The sequence below is a fragment of the Lutra lutra genome, chromosome 11, assembly GCF_902655055.1.
Source record: "Lutra lutra chromosome 11, mLutLut1.2, whole genome shotgun sequence".
Taxonomy (NCBI): domain Eukaryota; kingdom Metazoa; phylum Chordata; class Mammalia; order Carnivora; family Mustelidae; genus Lutra; species Lutra lutra.
In genome coordinates this window covers 95,173,328-95,186,181 of record NC_062288.1, presented here as the reverse complement: position 1 = coordinate 95,186,181, position 12,854 = coordinate 95,173,328, and the positions used below count along the sequence as shown (strand labels likewise).

Genomic DNA, 12,854 nt, shown 5'->3' with positions numbered 1-12,854 from the left:
AGCATACTAACTCATTGTATGAGGTGCTGGGGTTACAGTCTGTCGTCAGATAAAACCTTCAGTAATTAGGAAGGTTGAATCATTGGGAGTTTCAAGTGTGTCACCTTTATTGGATTATAGGATATAAGCAGATGGGGGACATTTTTTCTTTGTGGTTGTGTCTTCTTCATCAGTGAAGGATCATTTCTGATTCCTAGGTTTCCCTGTAGAGAGCGAAGCTGTTCTCAGGGTAGAGAGTGACAGTCCCATTCTAGGAATCAGGGTCAGTATAATATGTTTATCATCTTCTCACCTGACAGTCATTGATTCAGCCTAAGGGCCAAGGTATTTTAAGAATATTGTTACTAAAGAAATTTCAAGAATGGTCAATTTGTCATGCCATTTCTTTGCCAGACTTTTAATTTTAGTATAATATTTATGCTATAATTTTTAATTTAGCTCTGTCAGAAAATTTACTAAATTTTAAATCAAGACAAAATTGTGGTCTGTTGTTATACACAAAAGTGTTATATTCTGAAGAAAGATAATAAAAAATAATTTGGGGACAAATCCTCACAATTTGTTTTTTTTTTTTAATAATGAAGAGTATGCCTTCCTTATTTAAAAATAAGCCTAACTGAAAAAAAGACAGAAGGGTAGATTAAAGCTGAAAAGATGGTGAACGTGTATTTATGATTGAAAACAATTCCAGTCAATCAAAGAATAAATATAGTGAACATGATTTTCTAATGAATAAGAACAAGAACAGAAAAGAGGATGCTGGTAATCAGAAAAATACAAACTAGGCGCGCCTGGGTGGCTCAGTAGTTAAGCATCTGCCTTTGGCTCAGGTCATGATTCCAAGGTCCTGGGATCGAGCCCCGCATCAGGCTCCCTGCTTAGTGGGGAGCCTGCTCCTCCCTCTCCCACTCCCTCTGTTTGTGTTCTCTTTCTCGCTGTATATCTATCAAATAAATAATCAAATCTTTTTTAAAAAAGAAAGAAAGAAAAATACAAACTAAAAGAAGTACTATTTTTAAAAAATAATAATAAAATAAAATAAGTACTATTTTTTGCCCATTGGAATTAACAAAATACCAAAATTCTGACAAAATCACGTGTCAGTAAACATGGGGGGAATTGCTGACTGGCACACACCTGACGCAGCCAGCCATGCTGGGGACACTTCAGAAGTCTCTGTTCAAATAGGAAATCCCTGAGCTACCCCCAGGAATTACCAGGTTTTGTTCTAAGAAAGATGTATATAGAAAGAGATGTGTCACAAGAAAATATGTAAAAGTGAACAATTAGAAACATAAATGTCCATCAGAGGACTTGGATAAATAAAATATTGCAGAAATGAATTACGTATGTATCAGTATCAGCTTTAAAATATAGGGCACCTGGGTGGCTCAGTCATTAAGCATCTGCCTTCAGCTCGGGTCATGGTCCCAAGGCTCTGGGATCCAGTCCTGAATTGGGTTCCCTGCCCAGTGGGGAGTCCGCTTCTCCCTTTCCCTCTGTGCTTGCTCTCTCTCTCTGTTGCGATCTCTCTCGCTCACTCTCTCTCGTTCTCTCTTAAATAAATAAATAAATAAAATCTTTTTTAAATTTTTAAAAAATATATAGTGTCAAGTGAGAAAAGCAAGCTAAAGCATGAGACCACTTAAAATTCTAAAAACAAAACATAAATGTACATGTGTAATTTTTTAGGAGTGGTGTGTGTGTATACACACACACACACACATGCACACACACATACGTGCACACGCGCGTGTGTGTATGCATACAAAAGTATTAAAATAGGGGTTAGCAGATACATACTAGATTCGATAGTAGTTGTCTGCAAGAATGGTGGAAGGGGACAACTATCAAGGAGACCAAGGGCTTTTTAAAAGCTTTACCTATAACATTCTGATTGTTTCTGTCTTTCAATTAAAAAAAGACTCCATGTTGTATTTTACTTTCATAAGTTTTTTATAAGTATAAACTTTGAAGAAAGGCCTATGTGTAAAAATTTTGACAGGATTGATGATGGTGAGAAATATGAGTGATTGCTACAGTGATTGCCTTTGATACAGTTTTTCTTAATTTTAAAATAGAAGTTATTTTAGGGATACATAGTCACTGTAGAACACTCAGAAAATATATCTTTACTGGTCAGTAAGTATGTGGTGACCCCACCTCTGCTACATACTAGTAAATTACTTTCTCCCTCTGGTTTTTTGATACCAACTGTGTCTTTGGTTTTTTTTTTATATATGTGGTAATGAATTTAGCAGGTACTTAACTATGTGCCAGACATTATGTGTCTTTTATGTACACTAACTCATGCAGCCCTCAGCGGTCTTGTGAGGTACATCCTGTTAATATCCCCATTTACTTACGAAGCAGCTAAGGTTTAGAGAGATCGTGTAACTTGCTCCCGATGCTTCGGCTCCAGGGTACACTCATCTACACCTTGCTGCTTCTCTATTTTAGTCAGTCCTTTCAACAACTCAAGTGGGCCCTTAATGTAATACAGCAACCACACTTCTTTCTTTCTTTTTTCTTTTTTTTAGATTGTTTGTTCTTCCTCTCTCCTAGATGATGTCCTACCTTCTCTTTCCTCAAACCTTCAACACCTCTCCGCCAAGAACAGTCAGCTGGTGACCTTGCTTGCCTTTTCATTGAGAAAAGCAGCCCCACGCACCACATCTACCCACCCACCTATATTCATGCTCGGTTTCTGGCTTGTTAAAATAAGAGTGAAAGGGGCGCCTGGGTGGCTCAGTGGGTTAAGCCGCTGCCTTCGGCTCAGGTCATGATCCCAGGTCCTGGGTTCGAGCCCCACGTCGGGCTTTCTGCTCAGCAGGGAGCCTGCTTCCTCCTCTCTCTCTGCCTGCCTCTCTGCCTACTTGTGATTTCTCTCTGTCAAATAAATAAATAAAAAATAAAAATAAAAATAAGAGTGAAAGCCATCCCTTGCATTTAGTGTGCTAGATCCCCATCCTCTTTCCCTTACTCACTAACATCTTTTGAGTAAATCCCCCTTATTCATCTTCAGCTTTTCCTTATCTACTGGATTTTCTCCTATTTGAAAAAATTTTTCTTGGCGTGTGTGGCTGGCTCAGTCAGAAGCGCATACAACTCTTGATCTCAGGGTCGTGAGTTCAAGCCTCATGTTGGATGTAGAGATTACTTAAATAAATGAATAAATAAAAACTTTTAAAACATAAAATAAAAGTCTTTCTTACATGGCGCCTGGGTGGCTCAGTCATTAAGTATCTGCCTTCGGCTCAGGTCATCATCCCAGGGTCCTAGGATCAAGGCCCACATTGGGCTCCCTGCTCAGTGGGGAGCCTGCTTCTCCCTCTCCCACTCCTGCTTGTATTCCCTCTCTCGCTCTCTCTCCTCTCTGTCAAATAAATAAATAAAATCTTAAAAAAAAAATCTCTCTTAAAATGCGTATTTGACTGTTGAATCTAGGCGGTTAGCATAGGGTGATTATTATACTGTTCTTTTCCATCTTTGTTCTTAATAAGTTCATAATAAAAAAGTTGTGGAGGCCCCTTCCTTGATTCCAGTTCCCACTCAAGCTATCACCTCATTCTTTTCTTGAAACAGTAAAACTTCTCAGGAGAGTTGTTGATATTCACTCTACAATTTCTCTTTCCCCTTTTATCTTGGACCCCACTGCAGTCAGGCTTTTACCCCAATACTCCAGCGAAAGACCTCACAGTAGATCAGTGGTTAGATGCACAGTCCTCCGTCTGTTCGTGCTGCAGTTGATCACACCCTTTTCCAGTGAAACCCATCTTTCATCCTTTACTGCTTAGGATCCAGTCTGAGTGGCATCTGTACCACCTGGGAGCTTTTAGAAATGCTGAGTTTCAGGTGCCACCCCAGACCTACTGAATTGGAGACTGTATTTTAACAAAATCCCTAAATGGTTTGTATGCATGTTAAAATTTGAGAAGCACTGCTTTAAGATATATTCTCTTGGTTTTCTTTCTAGTCACTACTCCTTTTCAGCTAGCCCTCCCTCAACTCTTCAACCTCTCTAAATACTGGAGCCCTCCAGGAATCTCCGTTCCCTTGGTGATCTCATCCAGTTACATGGCTTGAAACACCACTTAATTACCGTTTGTATGCCAGTCTCCAGCCCCTTCATTTCCTCTGAACTCCAAACTGTCATATCCAACTGTCTCCTCCACATCTCTTGATTATCTAATGGATATCTCAAATTTAGTATGTCTCCTACTGAGGACCTGACCTTTTCCTTCAAGCCTGCCCTTCCTGCATTCCTTTCATCTCAGTAACTGGCAACTCTGTTCTGTCAGCTGCTAATGTCTACATTTTGTAGTTATCGTTGACTCCTCTCTTTTTCTCACACCATACAACCAATCTATTATAAATTCCCGTCCTGGGGCCCCTGGGTGGCTCAATTGGTTAAGCATCTGCCTTCGACTCAGGTCATGATCCTGGAGTTCCAGGATCAAGTCCCACATCGGGCTCCCTGCTTGGCAGGGACTCTGCTGCTCCTGCTGACCTTTCTCTTCTCAAGCTCTCTCTCTCTCTCATTCTCTCTCTCTCTCAAATAAATAAATAAAATCTTTAAAAAAATAATAAACTCTTGTCCACGCTATTTCTCCCCCCCGCCCTTGCCCCAGATTTTTTTTATTTACTTGACAGCACCAGTGAGCAGGGGGAGGAGGAGAAGCAAGCTCCCCGCTAAGAGGTGAGCCTGACATGGTGCTCCATCATGACCTGAGCCGAAGGCATACTCTTAACCAACTGAGCTACCCAGACACCGCTCACTCCGTTCTGTAAAGTGTATCTGGAATCTTACAAGTTCTCATCACCCTTTCTGCTATTCACCCTGATGGAAGCCACCATTATCTCTTTCCTGGATCAGTGCTCTGCTTCCTCCCTTACCTGCCTTCAGTTGATTCTCAACACAGCACCCAGAATGGTCTTTTCGGGACTTAGCTCGGATTTTGTTGCTCCTCTCCCCTTCCAGTGTCTCACATTTCACTCAGAAAGAAAGTCAAAGTCCTTATAATAGTAATTCCTCAAAGTAACCATCACCACAACGCCCCCTGCTTTCTTATTACCTCTCTCAATTCATTTACTTCTCTTTGCCCTCTTGCCATTACTAGAACATGGGCCCTGCTTTAGGGTCTTGCCCTTGCAAGTTCCTTTGCCTGCTATACTCTTGTCCTGTATCAGCATGACTCTTGCCCTCCTCTCCTTCCAGTCTTTAATCAAAAGGTCCTTTGAGGGGTGCCTGGGTGGCTCAGTGGGTTAAGCTACTGCCTTCGGCTCAGGTCATGGTCTCAGAGTCCTGGGATCAAGCCCCGCATGGGGCTCTCTGCTCAGCAGGGAGCCTGCTTCCTCCTCTCTCTGCCTGCCTCTCTGCCTGCTTGTGATCTCTCTATCAAATAAATAAATAAAATCTTAAAAAAAAAAAAAGTCCTTTGAAAAGAGGCCCTCCCTGCCCTAGAATTACAACCCCCTGCAACTCAGCATTTCCCCACTTACAGGATATTGTATATTCTACTAATACATCTTTTTTCTGTTCTGTCTCTGTACTAAAATGTAAGCACCTTGGGGTGGAATTTTCTGCTTTAGTTCCAAGATTAGAACAGCTGTTGCTTAGCACACAGGGGGCTTTCACTAAACATGTGTTAAAAGAAAGAACTCCTTCAAGATCATTATTACCTCCATTTCTTTGGTTAGGAATTTGAAGCTAAGAGTGATTTTGTAACGTACCCATGATCATATGGCTAATAAGAGATGTAGTTAGAATTTGAACCCAAGTCTTGTGTGCTCAAAACCCATGCCCTTTCCCCTACAACTCTCTGGTTTTATGTCATTTAAATCTTCTTGGCTGTGGTTTTCCCATCAACATAAGTAGAATTATTGCCTTTTTGCTTGCCTCACAAAGAAACATGAAGGTTATGAAACTTACAGGATACAAAAGGATACAAAAATACCCTGAAAACTTTAAAATGCTATATGTGTACATGAGGGTGGTGGAAATTGTTTTCTTTTAGAAGTTTCATAGTTTTTGCTTTTGGTTTTAGGTCTTAAATCCACTTCAGATTGGTTTTTGGGTTTGGTATGAGGTAACAGTTAAAGACTTTTTTCCCCATACAGATATCCCAGCAGTATTTATTGAAATGACTGTCCTTTCCTCCATTGAGCTACCCTGCTCTTATAAATAAACACACACACACACACACACACACACACATATGTATATATATTGTGCTTCTGATCTTGGACTTGTGTATGTTTGAGATGAATTTTTCAAAGAGTAATGTGGGTTTTTTTTAAGGATTTATTTATTTGAGCAAGCAAGTGAGAGCAACGGAGAGAGAGAGAGCATGAGAAGGGGGAGAGGCAGAGGGAGAGGGAGAAGCAGACTCCCCACTGAGCAGGTAGCACCATGTGGGGCTCGATCAAGGACCCCAGCTGGGATCATGACCCGGGCCAAAAAGGCAGATGCCTAACTGACTGAGCCACCCAGGCACCCAACATGGTTTTTTATATTGCATATTTATAATGAATTCTCTTTTATATTTTTTTAGACCTGTGTTTTACTTTAGAAGGTCTGATTTTCCAAAGGGGGATTATACCCTCTCTAATGTAGGTCCCAGCTAGGAAACAAAAAAGACATAGAAACATCATGTTCATGAGTTAGGAAATTCAATATCATTAAGATGTTATCCTTCCCAAATTGATCTGTAGACTCATTGTAATTCCAATCAAAATTTAAGCAGGTTTTTTTGTAGGAATTGACCAGTTGATCATAAAATGTATAAAGAAATGCAATGGCTAGAACAGTCAAAACAATTTTGAAAAAGTTGAAGGACATTTCGTGTTAGATTTCAAAAGTTTGTATAAAGCCACTGTAATCAAGACCATGTGATACTGGCATAAGAATAAACATATAAATCAAAAAACAGAATAGAAAGCCTAGAAATATATCCATAGGTCTATGGTCAGTTGTTTTGGGGGGAAAAGAGGAGTTAGTTGATTTTTTTTTTTTTTTTTTTTTTTTTAACAAGGCACTAAGGCACAATTCATGTGGAAAAGACAATCCTTTCAACAAATATTCTGGAACAACTGGACATCCATATAGAATAAATGAATAAATCACTTCCCCTTGCTGGACATAAGACATTAATATTTACTTGAGATGGATCAAAGACTAAAAGCTGAAAATCTAAAACTTCTAAAAGAAACATAGGAGAAAATCTTTGTAGCCTAAAGAAGGGCAAAGATTTCTTAAGACACAAACAATAAGGATCATATGAGAAAAAATTAATAAACGGGATTTAATCAAAATTTGAAACTTGCCTTTTGAAAGACAGACACTTTTAAAAAAAATGAAAAGATGAGCTACAGATTTGAAGAAAATGTTTGCAAGATACATTATCTAATTAAAAGACTTGTATCTGAACCATCTAAGAACTCTTACAATTCAGTAATAAGAAAAACTGCCTAACAAGAAAATGGACAGAAGATTGGGGTTCTTTATTAAAAAGGCATAAGAATGGCAAATGAGCACATGTGAAGATGTTCACTATCATTAGACATTAGAGAAGGGCAAATTAAAACTATGAGACGCCGCTACACACCCACTAGAATGCTTATAACCAAAAGCAGCTATACCCAGTATTGGCAAGGACACAGAGCAGCCAGAACTCTTACACATTCTTGGTAAGGATCTTAAATAGGAAAGCCACTTTGGCAGTTTCTTTTAAAGTTAAAATTGCCACATGAGCAATTCTAATCTTACTTATTTACCCAAAAGTGAAAACATAAGTCAGCAACAGAGACTTGTACTTGAATGTTTATAGTATCTTACTCAAAATTGCAAAAAATGAGGAACAACCCAAATGTCCAGCAGGTCCGTGGTTAAGTTGTGGTATATCCATACCCTGTAATGCCGCGTGCAGCCAGTGTGCGAATCTTCGAATCATTATGCTGATCCAAAGAAGCCATGGATTTTGTTTATATGAAATTCTAGAAAAGACAAAACTAATCTCTTGTAACAGAAATCACTATCAATGGTTGCCTGAACTGAGGAGCATTTCATTGCAGAAGTTCATGAAAGTCTGGGAGGTGATGGATATTCTTCATGTTGATTGTGGCTGGTCATTATACAAGTGCATACAGTTGTCAAAACTCAGACTGTACATAAAATTGGATGCATTTTGTGTTGTATACAAGTTGTACCTCAAATCTGGTTTGTTTGTTTTTTAAGTAAAAGAAACTGAAAACTCTAAAAACAGAATTTAGGCCACTTTGGATCACAGCTAGAAAAATGTGTGAACTTCACTTCTTAGGGATTTTAACTGTTCTAAATGATTATTGACTACAGAGGAGTAGCAGAATATCATTCCCTGCAATCTTGCTCACTTTCCACATTGTGATTATGAGGGGAGAGAGCATCAAAGTAGGAGGGAAACTGTGATTGAAACAGCTTGGATCAGATATCATCTTGTCACCACCATCATGCATCCCAGTCCAGTCGGCTGCTGAGTTCTCTGTAACTGGCTGAGGAGAGAGTGTGCTATGTGAAGTCTGATGCACTCTTTGAAACCATGTCGTATTAGTGAAAGAGGACTGAAATGCTAATGTTTCGTGGACCAGTTCTTTGGTTGAAAAACAGTTGAAAATATAAGAAAATAACAGTAAACTTAAGTGAGAGACACTTGGCTATTGTAAATAGACTTGATAAAGCAGGCAAATACTATGGCGCATGTAGCCATAGTATTTGAATTAGAGCAAGGTTTTTGAATATTATTTCTCATGATACTGTTGCACATATGATCAAGAGATGCAACATGCGTGGAGAATTCGCCTAGATTCAGAGCTGTATAATGATCATACCTGAGACTACTAAGCTAGAAGGAGATTTTCATTTCATTTCTTTCTTGACCGTGACTAGCACATTTACAGAGAACTTAGATGGGGGCTTCATTAACACACTGGTCTTTTAAAACTTATTTTTTAGTGAGAACTAAAATTTTAATAAGCTGGAATTATAGGCCATGTCTACAGAATATGACATCCAGTTCCAAAAAAGAGAGAGAGATAAATACCAGTCTAGGATGGGGAAACTGTTTTGTAGGAGCAGGACAGGAACAGCTGCTCTGTAGGGTTGTAACTGAAAGTAATTTTAATAGGAGTCAGTACAGTGACTCTGGCTGCCATAATAATCACAATAATGGCTGATAAAATGTTTTTAATCCACCATAAGGAAGGTGAAGGTGAATCTGATTTTTGTTTTGTTTTAGATATATATAAGTGTGTATATCTTATACATATATACATATATACATATATATGTATAAGATACATATAAGTGTGATCACATGGTATTTGTATTTCTCTGACTTATTTGATAATGCGTAATGCTCTCGGGGTCCATACATGTTGTTGCCAGTAGTAGGATATCCTTTTTTGTGGCCGCCTAATATTTGTGTGTGTGAGTGACATTTTCTTTATCATTCGTGGGCACTATTATTCTTAATAATACTGCAGTAAACATGAGGATGCAGATGTCTCTTTAAGATCCTGATTTAAGTTCTTTTGGATACCAGAAGTGGGATTGCTGGATCATATGATAATCCTGTTTTTAAGTTTTTTGAGGAACTTACACACTGTTTTCCATAGTGGCTGCACCAATTGTGTTCCCTTCATCAGTGCACAGGAGTTCCTGTTTTTCTACATTCTTGCCATCACTTGCTATTTCTTGTCTTTTTGGTAATAGCCATGCTAACAGATGTGGGGCGATATCTCATCGTGGTTGTGATTTGCATTACTCCGATACATAGAGATGCTGGACACCTTTTGGCCATCCGTATGTGTTCTTTGGGAAAATGTCTGTGTTTTAATCAGATTGTTTGGGTGTTTTTGCTAGTTAGTTGCACGTGTTCTTTGTATTTTGGGGATATGTCCTTATTAGATATATGATTTGCAAATATTTTCTCCATTTGGTAGGTTGCCTTTTCATTTTGTTGGTAGTTTGTGTCCTTTGCTGTGCAGAAGCTTTTTAAGTTCTGTGTAGTCCCACTTATTTTTGCTTTTGTTGCCTTTGCTTTTGGTATCAAATCCAAAAAAAATGACTACCAAAACCATTGTCAAAGAGCTTGCTAGCTGTGTTTTTTTCCTAGGAGTTTCATGGTTTCAGGTTTTACGTTCAAGGAGAAAATGAAGATGAGAGTCACTCTAGTTTATGTTCATCAGATCACATCTTAGAGTTGGGGCACCATATTAAACTATAAAAAGAATGTTAGAAAACTGATTCTTGCATAATAACTTAAAAGAAGTAGAAAGAACAAATTTTACTAGACGATTGCCCAGCTTTCAGATTAAATGATTCTGTATGTGGATACTTCTTTTTTCAAGGAAAGAAACTCCTAAGAGAAGCCTTTCGAAAGGATATCATATTCATTTGGTTTATAGAATGCTTTTTCTTTCCTGCTGCTTTTATAAACCTGTAAGGTTCTCTTTAACATCTTAGAAAAGTTAAGAAGGACCTCCAGTTTAATTCCCCTAAATAATAGATACACTTCTGTGTCATCTGTAGTAAAGTTAATTTCTTCTTGTTCCCTTCCCTACCCTCAACCAGTTATTTTTCCTTTGTCAGCTTTCATTATAACTGATTGGTGCTTAGAAAATGATGTTTTAGGGGCGCCTGGGTGGCTCAGTGGGTTAAGCCTCTGCCTTCGGCTCAGGTCATGATCTCAGGGTCCTGGGATCGAGCCCCGCATCGGGCTCTCTGCTCAGCAGGGAGCCTGCTTCCCCCTCTCTCTATGCCAGCCTCTCTGCCTACTTGTGATCTCTGTCTGTCAAATAAATAAATAAAATCTTTAAAAAAAGAAAATGATGTTTTAGTGTCAGCCTTTATAGAATTATATAGGGTAGTAATTACGCTGGAACATTATATTATGTACAGATATGGGGTATGATACTCATTCCATTTTCCCATCTAGGGAATTTAAGTACCTTTTCTTTCCAACCATCCATTATATAGATCTGGATTTCTGCTTTTTCACTGCTTTTCTTGCAGAGGTGTTACAAAAAGAGAATTAAGTGAAATAAAAGAAAAGTAGTTTATAAACAATAAAGGATTACACAAGAATAAGGTGGCGCTGTTCCAAGTTACAGCTATATACAACATTAGTCTATAATAGATTTATGCTGTCCAGCTTCTACTAAAGTTATATCACTAGCTCAGTAATCATATCTTGCTAATTATCTAGTATTTTCCTGGTCAGAAAATTTTTCTCCTCAACCCTCTAGTTAATTGCTATCTACCTTACTCTTGGCTATATTTCTTTGTATCAGATTTGCTGAAAAGATTGACACCATCAAGAACACCTTTATCTTCCCTTATAACTTCATCATGCCTCAACATATTCATATCTACCACCCATTTGTTGCTGTTTTTAATTTCATAGGAGACAGAATCTCTATTCAAAGACCAACACCTGTTCCATGCACTAAAGACCAGATCTCTGACCAAAGCACTGAGCTCCACCACTGAATACCGGGACCACTTGTTCCCCTTTCTTTCTTTTTTTTTTTTTTTTTTTTTTTTTTAAGATTTTATTTATTTATTTGACAGAGAGAAATCACAAGTAGGCAGAGAGGCAGGCAGAGAGAGAGGAGGAAGCAGGCTCCCTGCTGAGCAGAGAGCCCGATGTGGGGCTTGAACCCAGGACCTGGGATCATGACCTGAGCCGAAGGCAGCGGCTTAACCCACTGAGCCACCCAGGCGCCCCTCCCCTTTCTTTCTAATGGAGATCGGGACAAGGTCGCCCCATCTTGAAAAAGCTTGTGATTGAGGCCCCGGTTTCTCCGTCTGTGCCATTCTGTGTCACTACAGAACTTTTTAAGCAAATGAAACCTATAACTGATACCATATTTTCTTCCAACTTCGGAGAGACCATGTGATGTAGTATGGGACAAGACTGGACTTAAGAAGTCATGACAACAGTGGTAAATGCTGTGGAGGACATAAACAGTGATGTAGGAGAGTAATTGGAGGAGAAGGGGTTCCTTTGTATCAATAGTCATTTGAAATGAAAATTTTATCTGAGAAGAAAGTTTTAAAACCTTGATCTTTGGGAGAATGGGAACTTTACATGAAGATGAGAAAGCATAAATAAAGCTTAATTATTATGATTCTTCAATTTTTAAGTGTTCATTACATAATTTTGATTATATACCATTTCAACTTTAAATTGTCATTTTAAAGCAAAATTTATTTCCTGATGGTCATTGTCAAATTTTAGATGTCTCCTATATCTGTCCTTTCCAGTATTAAATGAAGAAAAATTACTTTGACTAGGATATTATATGCATTTCATTGTAGTTGATTCAACAGACATGTTGAATACTTAACCACATGCCAGGCACTGTGCTAGGTGGAGATTAAACAAAAAACTAGGCATAGCTCTTACCCTTAGTGAACTCAACTAAAGCAGTTTTTAGGGATAACATATATAATTTAAACTTGTCATTGACTTTAAGATAGATCACTCTGGACATTATGTAATGTAGCAGGTTTGCTCCTCACTATTTCTGTTCGCTTGTTTTGAAAATTTATGTTACTCTGCATTATTTAATTTTCTCTTATTCTACTCTCTTTTTAGACTAATTAACAACAGAGTTATTTACTGTGGCCATTAGTAACTAATTGTAAGACTAATTGAATGATTACCGTGTGTGGTAAAAGCTCCTCCATATTTTTAAGAAGTTATTTTAAGAATGTATAATTACTACCTTTAAAATTATCAATCAGATTTTCATATTCTAGTGGAGTCTGTGTTCTGAAAAGAAAATGAACCATAGAGGGGAAAAATACATGA

At 38.3% G+C, this 12,854-nt stretch overlaps 1 protein-coding gene across 6 annotated transcripts in view; it reads left to right on the top strand.

The window, feature by feature from the left end:
* BRAF (B-Raf proto-oncogene, serine/threonine kinase) overlaps nucleotides 1-12,854 on the top strand; it is a 178,676-nt gene that overhangs the window by 142,524 nt on the left and 23,298 nt on the right. The window lies entirely within an intron of this gene.